Source organism: Scomber scombrus, chromosome 17 (assembly GCF_963691925.1).
Source record: "Scomber scombrus chromosome 17, fScoSco1.1, whole genome shotgun sequence".
Lineage (NCBI taxonomy): Eukaryota > Metazoa > Chordata > Actinopteri > Scombriformes > Scombridae > Scomber > Scomber scombrus.
Genome location: NC_084986.1, coordinates 8,887,727 through 8,903,467, shown reverse-complemented (window position 1 = coordinate 8,903,467; position 15,741 = coordinate 8,887,727). Strand labels below are relative to the sequence as shown.

Sequence of the window (15,741 nt, the reverse complement as noted above, 5' to 3'; positions counted from 1 at the left end):
TCCATTCTGTGCGGTGCCAGAGCTAAAGAGTGTTACTGCACTCTATATGGCTTTAATATCCACTTTTGGTTCACTTGTAAAGAGGACAGAAAAGAGGATCCATGGCTATTCATCCTTATCACTGCCGTTTTTGTCAATTTGTCATATTATCGATTAGACGGGGAAACCGAGGCTGTGCAGCAGCTGCACAGAGGTGAAAGAGGAATAGAGATGGTACCTCTAGAGTTTGACGGTCACACCAGATAGCTCAGGACTGCACTGTTGTGTATGTGTGCATGTGTGTGTGTGATATGTATAGGTGAGCATTTTTGTGGGTTAGCCCCTTGATAGATTCACTGTACAAGGAGAGATGGATGAGGCACAACAGAACAATATACCCTCTGACGTGGATGCTAATGGGTCAGCCCCAACCTTCATTCTCTTGGGGCTGTACTCTCTCGCTCTCTCTCTCTTTTTCTCACACACACACACATACACACAGAGTATAACTGCATGGACACAAGGATACAAGAATCCATGCAGTATCACAAGGATAAATGTTTTACTTACATGGTATAGACATTTATAATGAACAAGTCATGAGAATGATGTGTTTGGCTGTCTGAGTATTTTGTTCCAATTTGTTAAATACTGCAAAAAGTGAGCAGTGCTAAAATGAAAGAAGTTGTCAAGCTGTTGTTTTTTTTTGTTTTTTTTGTGCTTGTACACCAAAGCCATTTGCAGAACATTTTTTCACAACAGTTTTCTTCCAATTCACAGCACCTTGTAACAAAGGCCTCGCTGTTCACATAACCCAGAGTTGTTGGCAGAGTTGTTTTCCCACACCCATTTGTGTGTATGTATTTACAGGCACTCGCAACAAGACTATGTTTGCCGTTATTAAATATTAAAAGTGGGAGTGTTTGCACTGTCTGATAGACCAGCTACTGCTAATGGAACTGTGTGAGTGTGTGTGTGTGTTAGTCATCAGATGAGGCACTTAATGGCAGGAGCTGCCTCTGAACTTCTCGATAGAGGGAAACACTGTGCTCTCAGTATTTCGAGGGTGGCTTATATCCCTGAATTATCTCTGTCTTGCTTTGGCGTGTAGGCTGTCTCAGCTCCTCAGCCATCTGTCTTTCTGCTCAGGTCTTTCTTAAGATTCACTGCCTGCACTGAGGCATCACTTGGAGGGTTTACCGAATGAATTCCCAGAGGTTTTGGGGAGGTATGATAGAATATGAAATTCAGTTAGGACTGGTTATGTGTATGCCTGGCAGTATGTTGTCTCTATGCCCATATTTAGAATTTTTTTTTTTCGAAGAACTAACACAACAAAAAAAATCCTGCTGACAGCATGAGCTTCAATTACTTCAAACTACTTCAATTACTTTAAAGTCAACATAGTGTAGCATTTAGCAGCAAAGAGACAGATGTGGCCATTCAGAGTTAGTGGACTCCAAAACAAATTTAGAAGAAGTCCCTCTTTCTCCCCTTGTTTCCCATCTGCTTCTCCACTATCACCCATCCTTAAAAGACAAAAATGCCCCCAAAAATTATGTCTTTAAAAAGGAAGAGTGAGTTTTTGCCGGTAGGGTCAGTAGGGACGCAGATATTGATTTTCATTATCAACCAATCTGTTTGTTGTTTAATCTATAAAATGTTTGTGAAACAATTGTAAAAAATGTTGACCACCATTTCCCAAAGCCTAAGATGCAATTTAAAATGTCTTGTTTTGTCTCGAACAATATTCCACGACCAAAAGACATTCAGTTCCAGACACAGAAGAACAAATAAACCAGAGGAAAATTCACATTTAGGTGGAACCACAGAATTATAATCATTTTTCTCTGTTTCATGACTTAAATAGTTACAGATTAATTTTCTGTCAGTCTATCAGTTGATTATTTGACTAATCATTGCAGCTCTCTTGTTCAAAGACACACCTCAGAATGAATACTAATGTTGTTCCATGTCTGCTGGATGTCCAAATAACAGCAATTTTCCACATTATGACAACATGTCAGTGTTGTACACAGCCAGTTCCACTTCCCTGAAGTGCCCAAAATATCAATTAATGCTGCTTTAAGCACACTTGGAAGTCCATTTTGATTTACATTCCCCGCCTACCAGAATTTGCTGCCTCACTTTATTTTCCCTGCTAGTTCTATTTGACTTGTAGAGTGGTTATAGCAGCACAGGCAGTGATGCTTTTTTACTTGCATGCTTGTATTTTACCCATGTGTAGCTCCAATGTGGGTGCATGCTCCCATTGGTTGAATTCGAATTATTTTATTATTATAACCTGGTTACCTTCATTGTATACAGAAAAAATGGTTCATACTTTTCAGAAATAGCTCTTCAAATGTTCATTCAGAACTGCTGTTGCTCATAAAGGGCACACCGGGACATAAAACAAGGTCACCTTGTCTAGTGCATATCAATGGATGGCTTCCATTACCATCCTTTGTAAAATATAAGTGGTTCTGTGCACAGGTAGCCAAAACAGTTTTAAATGTTAGCAGCAAGTGTGCTGATTGGATGATGATAGGCAGGTGAGGATCAGGTGAATGGCAGGAAGGGCTGAGGGTCAGGTGAGGATTGGCAAGGCCTGCACAGAGAGGAGAGCTGGTTCTGAGAACACATGATGCTTTTACTGAAAATGTTTCATGTATGATGAACATATGATGGCTGTGTTGATTGTTGAATGGTATGATTGCAGCTAAGATGGGGTTGATGGTGGTAAATGTGAAAATGCAAGCTACAACATAAATATGTGCGCTATTGGCAATTCTGCTCTGCTGTCTTTTTAATGTTTTAAAATTTAAATGTAAACCGACCAAGCCGACCAATGGGGTATTTGAGCTGTTGGTGAGAGTGCCTTGTAAGGACTTACAGTAGGTGTCCTCCACCGTGTGTAATATTGATTTTTCATGAGTTTTTGGAAAAGGCAGATTCATACTACTTTCTCTCTATCTCCTGTGGCCATCAATCCATTTTTTCAATCCCTTTCTGTGTGTTTGTCTGTGCCCTTTATTCTTTTTTCCCTCCCTTTTCAATCAATGCCCCACTCTATTTGCATCAGTCTGTCTCACATGCCACCACATGGGGAAAGGTATTAAAGATTTATTATGAATTAAATCACAACCCTGCACTGTGGTATGGCAGTCTTCTAAAAATTTAAATATCGTTTCAATAATAATGTTGACCCCAGTGTGTCTTGTCAGAGGTAGAGTCAGTGAAGAACCAGTGTTAAAATGCAGTTATTCATACACAGGCATGCACACAAACATTCTGTACACTGTAAAAAAAAATTGTAATATAACAGAATTTTACTGTCTATTTTACAGATTTTTTCTGTATTTTTAAAATAACATTTAATTTACAAAAATAGACTGTGTTTTTACATGTCAAATGTAAAATAACATTAAATAACTGTAACTGTGAAAATACACTATATTTCTGTTCTTTTACAAAAAAACCCCATTAGAAATACATATATTTATTGTTAAAATACATTCACAAATGTATCGTAAATTCACAAATATTTGTCTGTTATTTAAGGGAATAAACTGTAAAATTCAACTTTAAAACCCTAAAAAAGAGGAAAAAATAATTTAAAATTACTGAGGAATTAATAGTAAAAATTTGTAATTTTACTATAATTTCTTTGTTATTTGACTAATATTTTCATTGAAAATAAATACAATTACTCTCATTTCTAGATGGTAACATTATATTAATAAATTATATTTATTTTATTTATTTATTACTAAGTGAGCTGCAATTAAATGCTTTCAATAAAGCATTTTTTTTTCTTCCCTGGCACAACAGTATTGTTCTGGACATTTCTGTGAATAAAGTTTAAAAAAAAAAAAAAAAAAAAAAAAAAAAAAGCGCGGTTCCCGTTTGGGTTGGTCAGAAACTGTCTGTTTCGACGTGACACTTGACTCGAGCAAGATCAACAACCAACGCGCCGCGGTTGCGGTTCCAGACTTCCTGCTCGCCCGACAGAACTTTGTGCGGACAGCAGCTAACGTCGAGGCTCGAGGAAGGACGACGGTAGACGGCAAGTATCAAACTGAAGCTGAGTAGCATTAGTTTTATTTACCACCATGCCTCTGAGTTTACTCACTCCGCAAAAGGCACAGAATACGCCGGCATGTTGTCAATTGAAATGTTAGCTAACTATGATGCCAAAAGCATGGCCGCTGTCTGCCAGCTGCATTTACTGTAGTATTCAGCCAGACCAGCTACTAACTTTAGCTTGCCATTGCGTTTGCTTTTGCGAACTAACTGACACAGGCGGAGAAAAAGATGAACAGTTGTTTAGAGCTGCAACAATGAACAGATACATTTTCACTAGTTTTTTTGTCCATAACTTCCACTGTATGACTTGAAATGGCATGATTTTTGGCTAGAATAGGAAGCTTAATTTTATGTAACTTTTCAATATCTGGTTTTGAATTTTTTTCTAATGTCAATAATCCACTATTGCAAAAAAAAAAAAAAAAAAAACTCTTCTAGCCCCCACCTGTTCCTTTCTTTTCACGAGTGCTCAGAGCCATTTTAAGTGTACTTTCTTCCAAAGAAGAGAGACAGAACAGATATTTTATAAATGATACTGAGATTTGGTAATGGTTTATTTCAACCAGTTACTCTTTCTTAAAACAAAAAGAAGAGAGACAGAACAGATATTTTATAAATGATACTGAGATTTGGTAATGGTTTATTTCAACCAGTTACTCTTTCTTAAAACAAATATTTTGATCTTCCTCTTGCCTTTTTCAAGGTTTTTCAAATCTTCATTTTGGTGCAACACTAGTCACTGGTCAACATGAAATTCAAACAATACTGAAAAATATGTAAAGGATAAGCTAATGGTCATCTTTTAGTTAATTGAGGGGAGATTGGCGAACACAGTTTAGGTTAACTATTTCACAGTCAATAGCATTTATTTTGATTTTGGCAAATTTCATGTTTCATAAATGTGTTTTTATTTTTTTCTTTCTCTCTGCAGATAAATGATGAGTTGATTTCATGGAGTAAACTGAAAAAGTGAGTACTGCACTGCAGTTAAGGATGTCAAAACATTACACCTGTCATAGTTGTGGTGCTTCAGTGAATACCCTAAAATGGTACGTGATGCATCAAGGGCTTCATAAAAATGAGCCACATTATCAGTATGCATGTTGTATGGAAAGTTGTAAGTTTCGGTTCAGAAATTACAATGCTTTTAAATGTCATGTTTACCGCCATCATCGGCGGTCATCTACCGTGTCACAGTCTCAAACTTTGCAGGCACCCTTTCTATGTCAGCGTCCACATTGTCAGAAACAGTTGATCGACCTTAAAGACCTTCTCTGTCACCTAAAATCTCACATTTCAAGAAGTTTCTTCCACTACTCCTCAAGTACTTCAATGAAGAAGAAGAACAGATGTTCTACAAAGTGGATCAAACAACCCTGCCCTCTGAAGTGGACTGTGCTGGACTTCCAAGTACACCATGTATTGTTGTTTGCGGTATGAATATTTATCTTTCTCCCCCACAATAAATTAAAACCAAAAAATAGAAAACTATTAGTACTATTACTTTGTTATTGTTGTACTGGACTCAGTTGTAAGATGATAATTTAATTGTATTTTTCTCTTGTCCTTGTACACAACAGGAAACTCGACTTCGGCGGCAGAGAATTTCATGCTGTCTGTTGACCAGACAATTGTGAATGGCCACATCAGAATCTTCAGTGATGCTCTTTTGCTGATGTTTGGTTCGTACTACTGTATGAACATATCTTACCCAGCAGCCCAAGCATCAACTTTGGAGTTCTTACAGAGGTAAGACACCACTAGTCAATTCAATACATCAAAATAAGATATATAATGCACATACTGTAAAACTGAGCACTGCTCAAGTGCTGAAATGCTGAAATACTCACCTGTTGGTCACAATGTGGTACATTCTCACACCTTTAAGTTCATGATCCACCCATCAATTTATTTTATTTGGATATTATATTTATTTGGGGGAATGCTTAGAGATTTGTGGAGGTGCAGGTGCTTTACTTTCAGCCTACATGCAGAGCAGGAAAGCCTGACTGTGCATGAGCACTCATGCCAGGAATCACTCAGACCAGACAGGAGCCAGCACTGCCACTGAGGAGGCCCCACTAGGAGGTGGAGTTGGGTCGCGGAGAGAAGCAGCGTGGAGCTGCCGAGATGGACCTGTGTTGTGGATATTTCTGTGGGCTGAAGTTAGTTTACTGTTCTGCTCAGCTGTTGGATAATGTTATTAATCTCAGGAGGCTGGAGGAACTTTACTGAAGATGGTGCTGGGTCCTGTCCGGTCTGGGAGACCCGTCTCCTGCCATGAGTAGTTGCAGTCTGCAGGCAGTTGGCAGATAGATCTCCGGTCAGGCTTTCCTGCTGTGCATGTAGGCTGAAAGTAAAGCACCTGTACTTCCACAAGTCTCCAGGCATTTCCTGAATTTATCAAAAGGCCACAATAACAAAATAATAAAATCAAAAACTTCATTTTAATGTTCTGATTTTATTGTAAGAGAAAAACAACCTTATTTTCTCTTTTTCTGATTGGGTTATGAAAGATTGACCCATACACTGAGTAGGACAATGTATTATTGACCTCTTTGAATTTTTTTTAAATAAAATTTCAGGAATTTATAATAAAAAAAAAGACATTTTCTATCACAAGGGAGAGTTATCACTAAAAAATGATGTGAAAACTGCCCCCTACTGGATGAAAATGGTCCAAACTTTACCTGAGAGTTCATTTTTGTTTTTCAGGTTTTTAGACTGACTGTGTCTCTTATTTATCCTTGATTCATGCTCATGTCAAGTTACAGAAACAAGTGCTTGTTAATTCTTATTTATGAAATAATGACAAAACAAAACTCAAATGCCCAAGAAACCTTTGAGTAGCAGATCCTCCTGACCGAAGTTACGTTATTCTCCCTGAAATAGTATTTACACTACTAATACTAATACTAATACTAATAACAGTAATAATGGCTTGGATTTATATAGTGCTTTTCAATCACCCAAAGCGCTTTACAGAAACCATTATTCATTCATACACATTCTTACCAGTGGTGATAAGCTACGTTTGTAGCCACAGCTGCCCTGGGGCAGACTGAGGGAAGCGTGGCTGCCATTTCACACCAAACCCCCTCTGACCACCTTCAAACATTCAAACACATTCATACACAATTCACATACACAGTACTCACATGTTAATCTTTTCATTACATCACTGTTCCACAGTTCCTGTATGTCCAAATACTCTTTCACAAGCAAGCTCTGTCTACACTGTTGTGTAACTTTTTTGCAAATGTATGACAACATTACATTACAGTACAGTCCACTCTTACTAAAGTTGTTTTTTTTTTCATTTGACAGGTGCCTCTTCAAGATAAATACAGACAAGGGATCAAAAGTGGAGCGGAACGCCACCAAAAAACAACTTGCCGTCAGTCCAAAGGTTCTCACACTCATCACCAAAATTGCAGACTACGAGTGGAGGGAATAAGAAGTGCTCACAAGTTATGGATACTTTGTCTAAGTCACAGACTATTGTGGATTAATGTCAAGTAAGGTTTCATGTAAGCTATTTGTTATGTAGCTTTGTTATCAATGTTCTAATGAGGTTTGACAAAGTCTGTAATCAATGTTGTGGATTTATGGTTACTTGACCAGGTTATGGATGACTTGGATAGAGTGTGTATTCATTTACAGTGAGGTTTGACTAAGTTTGTTATCAATGTTTTGAATGTATGGTCACTTGACCAGGTTATGGATGACTTGGATAGTGTGGATTAATTTACAGTGAGGTTTAATGTAGGCTTGTAATCCATGTTGTGGATGTACAGTACAGTGACTTGACCAAGTTATGGATACCTTGGATAGAAATAACACTGAATTGGTAACTCAACTTTTTTTTTTTAACTTTTCTTTCATTTCCAAATCAGTTGTTTCAGAGCCATATTGCTATAATAATGGTTACCTGTTACAATAAAAATACTGAAAATGGAAAATTGTAGCTGTTCTTGTTCAGCTTACTCTCATTTGAGTACAACAATTCATTTAAGCCCCTTTTCCCACTGGCCAAAAAACAGTTTAAACCATTTAAAATAAAAATAATTCTGGTGTTATTAGGTGAGGAATTTTTAGTTGAACGTCCTTTTAAATATTCAGGAAATTAATGTAAAAGGAAAAAAAATGTACACCCAACGTGGAGTTAAGTCTTTTTGGCATGTTTTGAAAGATTAATCAAATTATTGTGTTGTATTCTGTTATATTACATCTAATATAAAGTAATATACAGTGTTTTTTTTACATAAAACAATGCCATTAAAACCAACTAATAACAGCACATTTCTGTAAATTTAAGCATTATTATTCATATTACAATGTTAATTTACCATCTTTATGGGTAACTTAATTGTTTTAAAACGTAAAATGTTTGTAATTAAACGTTAAAAACAACGTAAAATAACATTTGATATGATCTAAAAATGGTAAATTCTTGCAATTTTAAACCCAATATCTAGTTTTTCTACAGTTTTTTGATATATTTTGAAAGATGAATCACATTATTTTTGTGTCATATACTGTTTTATTACATCAAACACAAATTATTATACAACTTCTTTACATAAAATAATGTCATTAAACCAATTAAAAACAGCACATTTCTGTAAATTTAAGCATTATTATTCGTAATCCAGCATTTACTTACCATATTTTTAGGTAATTTAATTGTTTTAAAATGTGAAAATGTTTTTAAAATGAGGCAAAATCTTGTTAAAATTACAACTAAAAACCGTATTTTAATTATGGAAAAAACATGTATTTTTATGAGAAAGTAATTTTCCGTTATTTCACAGTATTTTTCTGGCGCCCCAGCTGCCGGAAAATTACCGTTTTTTTAGGATTTTTTTTTTTACAGTGTATGCATGACATTATGTATCAGTGAAAGTATTTCAGTTCCGCTGTAATATCTTCCAACTGTACTGTACCAGACTCCGGGAACTCTGAGACACAGTATTCGTCCAGAGGGATGTTTTTGTCAAACCACATGGAAGACTTAGCAGTTAGAAAGACTGCTCATGCTCAACAAGGGACAGACAAGAGAGACAATCCAGTGGTGACATTTATCTGAGGAGCACTGCCCTTTAAAGAAAGTCAATTTAACAAGAACACACAAAGGTCAGTGTGTTTAGGCGGGTCCTCGTGATGAGATATAAACTGCAGCACATTGGTGACACAGTGACAAAATCCACATGTACATCAGTCTCTCTCTCTCTCTCTCTCTCTCTCTCTCTCTCTCTCTTTCTCTCTTTCTCTCTGTCATTAACTCACTCACTAACTCTCTCACACACATACATGCCCATGCATCCACGCACGCACGCACTCATTCACTCACTGTAGCTGTCCTGGCTGATGCATTCACCTGCAAACAACAGCTTTAAAATCCTTCTGTCAAGTCACAATGGAAGGAAAAATGGCTATTTCACCATGTTGTCCATCTTCACCTATTGACTAAATAAATCATGGTGTTCTTATATATTTGGTAGGGACTGATTTCATTTAAAAAAAATTTGAATGGTTGAAAAAAATCACGTGGGATAAGCATGCTCGGCTAGTCTGTCAGCTGTTTGACTTTAAATCTGCACTGTGACGTCTTTCAGAGCACACAAACACAACTCTAACCTGTCCAGCACCATCTTATTTTCATATAGTCTGTAGGCTACACGCAGCACCGCATGGCTATGCAGTGTTAGAGCATCCATGTGAGATGCTTCAGTTGGTAAATGTGTTTTTAAAACTTATTTCAGGGGACCACTCACTCTCAGTCCCACAAAGTAGTACTGGAATTTACAGATTGATCTAAGGTGAATTGGTAGTTGTTGGTACTCTTTAAAGTTCAATTGGCTTCACTTCTTTTATTTTTCCTTCTTTGTTATACCTCCTTTTAAGTTCCCTCCCTAGCAAAAAACCCTGTTTCATGCAGTAAGAAAATACATTTCAGAGGCAAGATGCCATCAAAAAAGCTGTTTCAGCTTTAGTCGTCTTTAGCATGTGTGCCCAAAATTCTGCTCCCATCTCATTGTGGCTTGTGACATTGGTGGATGATGGATCACTTTCTTGCTGCAGTGGGTCTAAGGCTACCGTCATGGATCACTATGCCAAAAAGTGGCACCCTGCAAGATGGATAGGTATTTTATGCAAGATATGATCGTCATCTTGCACATTGACATTGATAACAGGTACATTTTAAACCTAATGCTAATGTGCAAATATGCTAATGTGCAGATCTAAACTGGTCTAAAGTCTGGCACATTATGCACTTCTAATAATGAGGGTGTTGGATTTTCAACATCTGCAGTGAAAAGAAAAAAAAACAACTCTCTTCCACCAGCTTCCACCTGAAGAGAGACAGGTGGACTCGAGGCAGTTAAACCTCAGTGAATCAGGAGAATAGACTTCAAAGATAAGCTGATTTATACACAACTTTTCACCTCAGGAATGCTGATATGGGGATGTTAGCATTTGGTGAGACAGGAATGTTGAAGCCGGCCCGGATGTCTGTGATGTACTGCACAGAGGGGCCATGTATTATTTCATCTGTCTCCAAGTGCTTCTCTGCTCTCTTGTGATGTTTTCAGAAGGTCAGTATTGTGTCCTTTTCACAGATCCTTTTTTACAAATCCTGATAAACGTGATTTGCTCTAGTGTTCTTTAGCATACATGAAAAATCTAAAAATTTTTACATGAAAAAACAGAACGTAAGAATGTAATATATACAGTAAACAAGCTTTAGAAATCAGGTTTACTATTGCTTTACGTTCACTGAATACCTTCATTCTTGACATAATTGTTGCACATTCCTTATTTTGGGCTTACTCAATTTAAAATGTAAGTTTTGTTTGAATTAATAAAAATGTTTTGAGAAAGATCTTGATATTGATAGCATCTTAACAATATCATATTATATGTACTAGTTTTTTCAGTCACTGTACTTTAAAATTAAAAACACACATCAAAATATAATGAGATTTCTTAACAATGGAAATTCTATGGATGAGCACATACAGGAATTTAATTTTAAAAATACCGATTTTGTTGATAAAATCTCTATTGTGGGTTCAAACAGAATGTTTTATTGCATAATGAAATGTGCTCTCCTTCCACAGAGAAGGACATCAAAAATGCATTATAGGAGAACAAAATGTATCGGAACATGAAATTATTCAAGGATATCTGGACCCTGAAGGATCAAACAAAAACAGGTTTCTGAAAAAACAGTAGTAGTGAAACAGGCCATTACTCAGATCTCATGTTCATTTTAACAATCTCTGCACTTTGAAGGTAGCTTTTCAAATTTATTTCTAGGGACCTGGATACTCTTCCCCAGTTGTGTCCATCATCAACCTAGCACACGTTTACTCTGCTCAGTTCTGTCTAAGGCTTCACTTATTTTGTCTCTCCTGCTACCATGTGATCCGTCTCTTTTGTGGATCTCAAAAAGTTTGACTCTGTTTTCTCCTCTCTTCTTAGCCTCCTCCTCGCCTCTATCATCCGACTCACATGCCGCCTCCTTTCCCCTCTCTCCCCCTCTTCCTTTTCATTTCTCCTCTTCTGCTATTCTCGTTGGTGATGAGAAGCATTATTTCTCAGAGCTTTTACACCCGGGAGGCCACTGCCTGGCTTTTGGCGGACGTTGATAAGGGATGATGCCGCGGTTGCCAAGCCATACAAATTATTTCAGGAATAAAGAGATCAATAGCATCTTTTAGCAAATCCTCCCCCCTTCCCAGACCACCGTTCATCCCAAGTTTATTTTTTCACTGCCAGAATAAAAGTTAGGGGAAACAAAGAAAAATCAGAGTGAGGCAACTTTTAAACTGCGTGCCCCAGAGGTCATTCATAAGAAACAAAGAAACAATAGTGTCAGCCTTTCAGTTTGCTGAAGTCGTCATTCTCAGGACCAGACCTGTGAGTGAGTGACTCTACACAAAGCATTTACAGCTCCACTCCAGTTTCTTGCTTTCAAGCTTTCAAATTATTCACACTAGAGCCGCTAAGGGGTAATGTTCAGCCCCCCTGGTGTTTTCAAATGTGTGTAACTCTGTTCAAATAAAACCCTTACATCTCTTAGTTCATAGCTTTTCATAAAATGGGTTTAATAAACATCTGGTAAATTATTGTTGTGGGATACAAAAAAAAGGAAAAAAAAGGTCAACTATACCTCTAACGGCCATGGAGTTTTTTTCACCCCTCATAGAAACCACTGTATAAGTCATGCCCAACATTCATGTCATGTCAGTTGCTTAGCAGCGGCCATTGTTTGGTTGTCTCTTGTTTTATCATGAGCTACAGCTAGCTAGATTTGATAGACAGACAGTAAGACAAATGTGGATTTGGTAACATGAACTGGGGCGGACCAAGGATGAATGCCCAAGAAGTTCTGGAAATGCTCCACGAGATGCAGACATTTTGACTTTTCCTAGCAGGAAAAGCACAGGTATAATGGTACGCTCCATTCAAGTCTGAGATTTGGAAATTTCCCAACTGGGAGTTTTCCAAGAATCACAATGCCAAATTCAAACAATCAACATGGCCTACAGAGAGAAACTTGTCATCTTATGGCAGGCAGCATATGAATACTTGCAACATCTAAATGCATACATTTTCACCCTATATACATTATCAGTCATTTTATATATCCATCCTAGTCATCAGTCATATCCATCCTAGTTTTTTTGTTTTGTTTTTGTTTTTTAAAGTAGGAGGTCAGACGTTTCAGTCAGCATAATTAATTAGCTTAATTGTTGTATTCTATTTAGGCATGCCCTGCAATGGGACCTGGTTTTGTTTACACTGGCTCATTACATGTCTCAGAGGGATACTTCAGTGGATACTTAAACAGAACCACTATTAATACCAAGAACACCTGAACTTTTTCTGCTATGACAAGTAAGTCAAGACAAATAAATGATGTTGTTTTTTTAAATCCTGTGTTCTTGTCTATTATGGCACAATGACAGTAACATACATATTAGATTTAGATTATTCCTAGTACCAAAATACATATTGTATGATATTGGTGTATTTTTTGAGGACACTTTTAGGGAACATTTATTGTGGCTCTTTATGGAAACACTAAATGTTGAAGAGAGCAAACCTGCTGCTGTTTACACACTATATGTTGTGTTTTTTATGAGCAATGTGCCACAAGTAAACTTTGTTTACTTTATGGCTCAGTTTTAATTCAACAGCAGCAGATTGCTGCTGGAGTGACAACACAAAATCTCCTCACTCACTTTCTCATTATAATGGAATACTGTCATTGTGATTACAGTTTTTCCATCATTATTATGGCACAGCAACTTATTTTGTTAGAAGAGGAAGCTTTTTTTCCTTGGCATAACAACATACTAACGTCTCACTAGATTAAGAAAGAAAAAGATCCAGGCAAAGAGGGAAGACCTTGTAGTCTATGGTCATTAGAAACAATGAGTGCATGTGTGTGTGTGTCTGGGAGATGTTCACTAATTTGTAACTATTGACATTTTCTTTCGCTCTTTTTATTTGCTATTACGATTCACTGAGCAGTGAATGGTTTTATAAGGCCTTTATGGTAGGTGTATTAGACTGTGGCACATGATGACAATTCAGCACTTTCTAATTTGAATTAAAGGACCAATATGTAATATATTTGATGTAGTAACTCCCAAACAACCATGATGTGTTATCAGAGATTCAACAAGCTAAGTTGAATTACTGGCTTTTTTGACTATAATAAAGTAGCCAGTATGTTGTCTGTTTTTGTTTAGGTCTTTCCACTGCCCATTCAACGTGATCATGGTGCTGGCACGTCATTTTAACATATTATGTGCCACCTCCACCTCCACCACCACCACCATGTAATGCAGTGTTAAGAGGTCATGGTCTTTTCATGTATTTCTGAGAGATCAGGTTGACGCCCATTTGGACACCCAAGGTTGCCATGGTTGATATGAAACATTGGCACGAAAACACAGCATGCTGCAAACAAACTGGAACAACTGAGATAGATTCCATCTGACCTAAAAACCTGCATGAGCTTTGAGTCTGGGGAGGAGGGGACCGGGGGGAAGAAGACTCTCTCCAATATTTAACATTTGGACAGCAGTACCCATTTTGAAAGATTGCTGTCAGTGTTACATATTCTCCTTTAAGTATTTCCACACAATTGGACCTGAATTTGTACTAAGATATCACGTTTTGGGTTTTTCTTTTGTTTATTCTTTTCACTGTACCACATTACAATATCTCTACCAGTTTTTAGTACCCAGTATTTGTTTTCCTGATCATTTACATGTTTAGAAGGTGTTCTCACTGTGGAGATAAGCTGATATGTTGTAATAATAAATATGGCTTGTCATTATAATGAGAAAGTCATTATATGAAAGCATCATGTTGTCATGAGAAAATATATCCTGGTCTATTGAATATTTCTTCCAGCTCTTCTATATGGTTTATTAGCTAAGGCCATTGTAATGCCAGTGTCTGGTTAGTAGCACCATATCTCTACATATACCCTGCTCATGCTCCATGCATAATGATCTACAGAAGTTGTCATAGATCTTTCTGTGTAAATGAAAGAAATGGCCGGACATAATGGGCTTTCTACAGCCCTAAATGAGACATGGATATGAATGATGGAGCATTACGATGGTAGTCTTTGTCATTTTTGGCCATGTTGCAGCTTCATATATATGTGCTGAATGGCCCATTACTCATCATTGGATTGTGTGTGTGTGTGTGTGTGTGTGTGTGTGTGTGTGTGTGTGTGTGTGTGTGTGTGTGTGTGTGTGTGTGTGTGTGTGTGTGTGTGTGTGTGTGTGTGTGTGTGTGTGTTTGTGTGTGTGTGTGTGTGTGTGTGTGTGGACACAATGATGGGGAGATAAAAGGATAGCCTTCCTCTTCTCTGAGGTTTCTGAGTGTACTATAAGGAAATACTGTACATGAACTCATCACATCACCCTCTCTGCTTATTAATACTGTTATCATTAATTTTTTCTCCTATTATAGCATATAATCAAGGAAGCGAATGGATGAGTGACATAGACAGACCTCTTTGTGATTTTTAGAATTAAAATACACATATCATTAATGGTCAAATTACAAAAAAAAATAAAAATTGTTTTGTTTGAGAGAATATTTAACTGCTTTGATTTTCGTCGCGTCTGTTTTCTTCTTGGTCTGTTGCCAAAGCACTTTTCCTATCCATATCTGCTCGGTAGCTTTGCTGATGTCTAAGTTATTATCAGTAATTATGTCAAAGGCAGAGTCTGACACAGCTGCCGCAGAAAAGAGCAGCTTCTGTCAAGATGTCCTTGAAAATGGCAATTAACCCCCTAATTGCTTCAGTGGAGCTGCTCAGCGGTCACAGTGGGTTGTAACTGCTCTGCGGCTGCACAGAGCTCCAAGTGTGTAAGTATAAAGTGTTGGCGAAAAAGATTAAGTTGTAGCTGGGAAGCCTAGAGGTTAGGGAATGGGGCCTGTGACTGAAAGGTTGCCAGTTTGAGTTGAGAAAATAAATGACACGGGCCTACTGCTCCCTTAGCAACTGCAGCTGAGTTATCCTTGAGCTGTGAAGAAACCCTGAACTGCTTCAGTGGAATTGCTCAGCAGCTAATGGTAGAAGATTGGTGATTGTAGACGGTGTGTGTGTGTGTGTGTGTGTGTGTGTGTGTG

General features: G+C 37.4%; 1 long non-coding RNA gene across 1 annotated transcript; it reads left to right on the top strand.

Annotated features, from left to right (window-relative positions):
* The first annotated feature begins 5,798 nt into the window (after window positions 1-5,798).
* On the top strand, window positions 5,799-7,849 carry LOC133997873 (uncharacterized). Its single transcript, XR_009927314.1, has 3 exons — window positions 5,799-5,817; window positions 7,396-7,692; window positions 7,786-7,849. It is a non-coding gene; the product is annotated as an uncharacterized LOC133997873 (long non-coding RNA).
* The last annotated feature ends 7,892 nt before the right edge of the window (window positions 7,850-15,741 follow it).